Genomic DNA, 7,237 nt, shown 5'->3' with positions numbered 1-7,237 from the left:
AGCTAAGTTTACTGTCTCCGACTGCTGACACTTCACCCGTTAGAGCGCTGGAACACTTAGTGCTTATTTTTGAATTACACTGGAGCGACTTCTGTCTTTTCTTTTCTGCATTCATCAACACTGCGTCAGAGTCTGAAATACCCATGCATAAAAAGACAATAGTGTGAGTATGGGTGAAGTGTGTGCACAATTAGTACAGTGTAAAGGTAGCAGATAGCAGGTCGGTGAGAAATAAATGACGAGAGACATATCATAGCTCTACAACATGAATGGCACACTAAATTACTACAGGATTCTATGAAAATAACAGTCGACTCAGAGCAAATAGGTCAGTCCATTTTTCTGCACCGTCTGATGTACAAAGAACGGGCATATCGCCTTCATCTACCTCTAGCGAGTCAGTGTTGATGATCTTCCTCGAAACGCCAGCGACCACCGGCCCAGTATTCCTCCCCTGCCTGCGCCCTCCCCTCGACCTCACCACACCGCCGTTCTTGGCACCGCCCCCCGGGCCATCCATTCAAGCCCCGCCGACCTCCGGATCGGACGCAGGCAGCTCCTGCGCCCCATACCCCTATGATAGACACAGATGCGCCGCTTCCTCGGGGAACAGGCGGACTAGGTGCTCCACGCGCCTAAGCGGGTGCTGCTTCTTTTAATTGTGGTTCGACTGACCCTGAATTGAAATCCAGGCGGGCTACTGACCTCTAGCAAAGGTGAAATAGTAAAAGGGAGGAAACCTTGTGCATTTAGTATCACGAAGAAGATGCAGTAAGAAGCGCTCAACTAGTTTCTTTCGTGGGATGAATACGTGTGAGCGGAGACGTAAGATTTGCACGAATAAGGGAAGAGGAGTACCTCTTTCTGCTGGCAGTGATGTGTCCTCCTTCTGTTTTTCCGACGATCTTCTTGTTGTTCGCCGGAAACCAGAAGTTGTGGAGGACGGTGCAGCCTTGGACGAACCCATGGCCAAGTTCTTGAGTGTGGTGTGGTGGCCGTCTGTCGGCGGCGGGGAAGCAGATCCGAGGCGGCGAACGACGGCGTAGCGGGAACAGCTCCGGTGCGGTGGACGGTTGCGACAGTGGAGCCGCAGCAGTGAGGCGCAGGACGGTGTGGTCGGAGTGGTTCTGGTACGGCGCACGTCGGCGTCGGCGTCCTGGAGGCAGCTCTGCCTCGACTTCAGCTGCTAAGTCCTTGAGGGCGTTGCGGTTGCGGTTGCGTTGGACGACGACGTCGGGGTATTGGCTCCGGCGTGATGGAGGAGGGCGGCGGTGGATTGGCCGCTATGGGGTGGAGGGCGGAGGAGGCTGAGGTTTTGCGGCTGGTGGAGAGGGCGTTTTCGCGCCCACGGAGTATGAATGGGGAAATGGAGGGAGGCGGTGAACTAAGGGGGAACAATGTTTCGGTTTGATACGCGCTTGTTTGAAATTTGGGGAAAGTTACAAACTTTCCGCCCATCTAAAATTTCGGACATATTGCGGGTTGGGGGTAGGACAGTCGTGTTAGGTGTCCCAAATGTGGGCGGGGTAGATTTCGGCCGAGCGCATGGGTAGGCGCCCACGGCGTATGAATGCTTCTCTGGCGTCTTGGTGAAGTTACAAACCTACCCCAGTTCAGACCTTTGGACATCGGGCCGATAGGCTACACGGGCCAGAGTCAGGACAATAATTTCCTACCACCAAAACATTAGTCTCGCGCGGTTTCGGGTGACCAGAGGCCTATTTGGCGCTTCATTCAATATTTGGGAGCAGAAGCATTAGGCCTCCTTTGGTTTGTAGAATTTGTGTAGGAATTCTATAGGATAGGATTTGCAAAGGAAAAAAATTCCTTTGAAGCCCTTTGGTTTGTAGGAATGGATTCCTATTCCTATGTAGGATAGGAATCAATCCTTCACGTTTTGGAGGGAAAAAACATTAGCCTAGACTCAACGGAAAAAATCCTATCCTATGCACCAAATGACATCTCTTTCTCTATAGGAATTGACATGCATGTCATCTCACTTCCTATGATTTTCCTATTCCTATAAAATTCCTATCTTATGAACCAAAGAAGGCCTTAACATTTTCGGTTCTCTTGAATTGAACTTTCAGGATTTGTCAAACTTCACAAATCTTTACTCTTGAAAATCCTAAAGCTATGATTATTTTGGAATGGAGGGGGTACATTTGAATATACATTGTACACGAGTATATATTAAAAAATATGCAACTTACCTTAGTTCATGCATGGTTCCATATATAATCTCCTTGGTTGCAAAAAAAAAGTTAGATATGCATATGAATATATATAACATGTTCAAACTCACAACAAAGATTGATGCCCCCTTTTACATCTGATTTACAAATGCCATTGTCTCGGGTTCAAATAGATGAATGCACTTCCTATGAATTCGGATCTTCGAAACCCCCTTTATGTTGAATTCAACATGTATTCTATTTCGTAGCTAGCAATTTGGAATGTATCCATGCAAGTGACAAATGTATAAAGTGCTTCACACTAACAACATTGAGTGCACTAATTAATGTTTATATAAGAATTGCAAAAGCATCCATTGCCTGTATTTCAAACCGCTCTCACTCTATGGATCGATAATATGAAATAAACACATGCACATGCTAGAATTCAATTGCAGTTGAAGAAAGATCCTACTCCTGGTACTGTATATTAGTGACAGGAGTGTGTACAAAGTACACGTGAATACCAGGCATTGTGCGTGTGTGTATATTATCGACGAACTAGCCCCCAAGCTTGTATAACATACTAAGGGCCTAGGGCTACAAATCATATATAGTCGGCTTATCACCAGTGGGGATAGAGTCCTCCACGACTCTGGTAGCTTCCTGCTGTATGCCGAGTCCTCCACATGGGTCTTCGTATAACACGTCTCGGTCCAACCTATATGTGGCGCAGGATGGAACCGACCCATGAGTCTTCATGTTGACCAACCACAACTAGAAATGATGTGCCCACCACACCACACACGTGATCGGACACTAAGAAAATAAGCATATACAATAGTACAACGGTATCTAGCTCACGATATGTCTCCATATTTTGTTGATAACACTGACGGACTTTGCATTTGATGCGTGCTCCATATTTTGTTGACGACACTTACTGAAAGTGCGTTATATCGACTAGAGGGGGGTGAATAGGAGATTTTTATGAAAGTCTTCAAAACGTGGAAGTTATGAAGACAGACGATAGAAATAAACCTATTACCACGCAGCGGAAGGTATACTACACTAGGCAAACCATAGTCAAGTATTAAATGGAGTGAAAGCACAATGACTAATAGCAGCAATGTAGTAAGGATCAGGTAGGAAAATATTATGAAGCCAAACAGAACACGCAGTCACTCAGTGAAGATAAAAGATAGTGCAATCATACAATGACTTCACAAGGACAAACAGTAAGTAAAGGGAAGGAAAGGATGAAACCAGTGACACGTTGAAGACAATGATTTGTTGGACCAGTTCTAGTTGCTGTGACAACTGTACGTCTAGTTAGGGCGGCTGGGTATTTAAACCTGAGGACACACAGTCCCGGACACCTAGTCCTGAACACGCAGCTCAGGACACCGAGTCCTCGCCGTATTCCCCTTGAGCTAAGGTCACACAGACCTCGCCCAATCACTCTGGTAAGTCTTCAAGGTAGACTCCCAAACCTTCACAGACTTCGTTCACCGGCGATCCACAATGTCTCTTGGATGCTCAGAACACGACGCCTAACCGGCTGGAGGATTCACAGTCCTCAAGTGTAATAAGTCTTCAGATCACACAGACAAGAAGACTTAAGTGATGCCTAATTCTCTTTGGCTTTGGGTGGTTAGGGCTTTATCCTCGCACGGAATTCTCTCTCAAAGGCTTCGAGGTGGGTTGCTCTCAAACGACAAAAGCCGTACACTAACTCTGAGCAGCCAACCATTTATGGTTGTAGGGGGTGGGCTATTTATAGCCACTAGGCAACCCAACCTGATTTGTCCGAAATGACCCTGGGTCACTAAGGAACTGACACGTGTTCCAACGGTCAGATTTCAAACTCACACGGCAACTTTAATTGGGCTACAAGCAAAGCTGACTTGTCCGACTCTGGACAAGATTCGCTCTCATAGTCTTCACTCGAAGACATAGGTTTTGGTTAAGCATCACTTCAGTCATTCTGACTGGTTCTCTTGGACCCCACTTAACAGTACGGTGGTTCCTATGACTCAATAAAGAAGAAAAAGAACCACGAAAGATCTAAGTCTTCGAGCTCCATAGGCTTCATGCGATGTCTTCTCTTGTCATAGTCTTCAATGTGAATATCTTCATATACCACCTTTGACATCAATGTCTTCATACATTTTTAGGGGTCATCTCTGGTAGGAAAACCGAATCAATGAGGGACTTCTACATGTGTTATCCTGCAATTCTCACAAACACATTAGTCCCTCAACTAGGTTTGTCGTCAATACTCCAAAACCAACTAGGGGTGGCACTAGATGCAGTTACAATCTCCCCCTTTTTGGTGATTGATGACAAACTAGTTGATGTTTTCAACGGGGAATATAATATGTGAAATTGTAAAGGATAAGGAATTGTCTTCATAAGTTGCAAGGGCTCCCCCTGAAGATGTGCATATAAGTAATTTGCTTTTGGAATGCAAATGCACATGGCAGGTTGTGCTTGTGGAGATCCTCTTCAACTTATGATGACAATCCACTATGCATGTGAAGGTATGTGAAGATAATGACATGCATAATGGAAAATGGACGTCTGCAAGATGATCTAAGTGCGGAATTTATCGTCGCACATGCGGAATTTATCGTCGCATCACAAAATGGCAAATAAGTAGCAGAGGACCATCGAGTTTAAGTGTTACAACTCAAAGAACCAAATGTATCAAAATGAGAGTTGTAAACACAAAGCAATAATATGAAGCACCCGCCCATATGGACCCGCTTGAAGACTATCAAACTCATATGTTTCTCCCCCTTTTGTCAGTATGGACCAAAAAGGTTTGAAGACATAGAGCATCTACTCGTTCCCATGAAGAGTAGGTGAAGCAGCAGGGTCGTCGGTGGTATTCGGCGGTGCAGAAGAGCTTGGAGCAGTGTCGAAGCGTGCGGAAGGAGGTGGCGGTGAAGTAGCATCGTCTTCATCCTCGATCACTCTGGCATTCACAGTTGCAGCAGAGGAAGAGAATTCAGAGTCTTCAAGAGATGGAGTTCGTCACAGCACTGCCCTTCGAGGAGGTGTGGAGTCAAATTTGAAGCGCTCAGAGAAGCCATCCTCTTGAAGATCATCTTCAGAACACATCAGCGTCAGCCCTTTCCATGTGCGTTGAGAGGTTTCATGGGCAACAAAGGCATTCTTGGTGGCAAGATTCCGAATGCGATTAACATCCACCAAGAGGCTTTGCATTTGACGCTTCAGCCAGTCATGATGCCTATCCTGTTTCTGATGAAGAGCTACAAGAAGCTCTCGGTCATTGAGAACACGAGTGCGCATCTTGGGTCGTGGGGCAGTTGTACTGTCAGTGGCTTCAGTGAGAGCAGGATGCGGTGCACGTGTAGTGCCAGCCAAAGGATACACACGAGTGACTGCATCAACTCCTTCAATGTTCTGAGAAAAACTTTGATGCTCTGCATTCTGAAGACTTAGAGGTTCCTTGGCAGGCTCAGGATAGATGGCTTCAATAGACATATCCACATCAGGCAGAAAAATCCGATGATTGTGAGCAGATGGCTGATATGAGATAGCGGAGTGAAGTTTGATCAGCCGCACTACCCATGGGGCGTAGAACTTCAAGCCAAACAGACCAGAGCCTGATGCAGCAAGTTGGCGAATGAAGAAGTCCTGTGCATTGAAGCATTTTCCATGAAGAATATAGAAGACCGAAGTCTTCATTGCACCTTCCAGCTTGGCATGTGGAGAGTGCCCTTTGATGGGCCAGAGAGTTCGCCTTATGATGTGATAAATGGTCCTTGGCAGATACTCTAGGTCTTCAACAAAGAACTCTTTGGGATACGCAGCATCTTGGGGTAATGGCTTCATCATACTGAGCATCTAACTCATGTTAGGTTCAGCCTTCTGAAAGATGCTTTCCACAGCTTCACTGTGAAGTTGACAGCCAGATTCGTAGAGATCGCCGGGAGTGGGTAGACCAGTGAGCTCAATGATGTCAAAGGCTTTGGCTTCGTGATGAACGTTTCCTGTCATCCACTCCAGGACCCAAGTCTTCGGATCTCTGTTATACCCGCAGATGTGAAGTGTGGCATAGAATTGGAGTAGCAACTCTTCATTCCAATGCTCTTGGTCAGTGACGAACGGCAGCAACCCAACCTCTTTGAAGCAATCCAGAGCTTCTTCCAGACAGGGCAGACTAGCTATTGCTTCAATGTCAAGACGCTTGTGTGGGAAGATGTGACCTTGATTGTAAAGAATGCATGAGTAATAGCTTGACTGCGGATAGCTCCAGAACCGATCAGATGATATTCTTTCCCTTGAGTAGGGTTCCTGGAGCTATTGAAGAATGTGTTGTTGGGGCTGGAGGATTCACAGTCCTCAAGTGTAATAAGTCTTCAGATCACACATACAAGAAGAGTTAAGTGATGCCTAATTCTCTTTGGCTTTGGGTGGTTAGGGCTTTATCCTCGCAAGGAATTCTCTCTCAAAGGCTTCGAGGTGGGTTGCTCTCAAATGACAAAAGCCGTACACTAACTCTGAGCAGCCAACCATTTATGGTTGTAGGGGTGGGCTATTTATAGCCACTAGGCAACCCGACCTGATTTGTCCGAAATGACCCTGGGTCACTAAGGAACTGAAATGTGTTCCAACAGTCAGATTTCAAACTCACACGGCAACTTTACTTGGGCTACAAGCAAAGCTGACTTGTCCGACTCTGGACAAGATTCGCTCTCATAGTCTTCACTCGAAGACATAGGTTTTGGTTAAGCATCACTTCAGTCATTCTGACTGGTTCTCTTGGACCCCACTTAACAGTACGGTGGTTCCTATGACTCAATAAAGAAGAAAAAGAACCACGAAAGATCTAAGTCTTCGAGCTCCATAGGCTTCATGCGATGTCTTCTCTTGTCATAGTCTTCAATGTGAATATCTTCATATACCACCTTTGACATCAATGTCTTCATACATTTTTAGGGGTCATCTCTGGTAGGAAAACCGAATCAATGAGGTACTTCTACCTGTGTTATCCTGCAATTCTCACAAACACATTAGTCCCTCAACTAGGT

The sequence above is a fragment of the Triticum urartu genome, chromosome 7A (genome assembly GCF_056163025.1).
Source record: "Triticum urartu cultivar PI428250 chromosome 7A, HENAU_Tu73, whole genome shotgun sequence".
NCBI classification, from domain to species: Eukaryota; Viridiplantae; Streptophyta; class Magnoliopsida; order Poales; family Poaceae; genus Triticum; species Triticum urartu.
The sequence above is the reverse complement of the archived record's forward strand: the minus strand, read 5'-3'. Positions refer to the sequence as shown.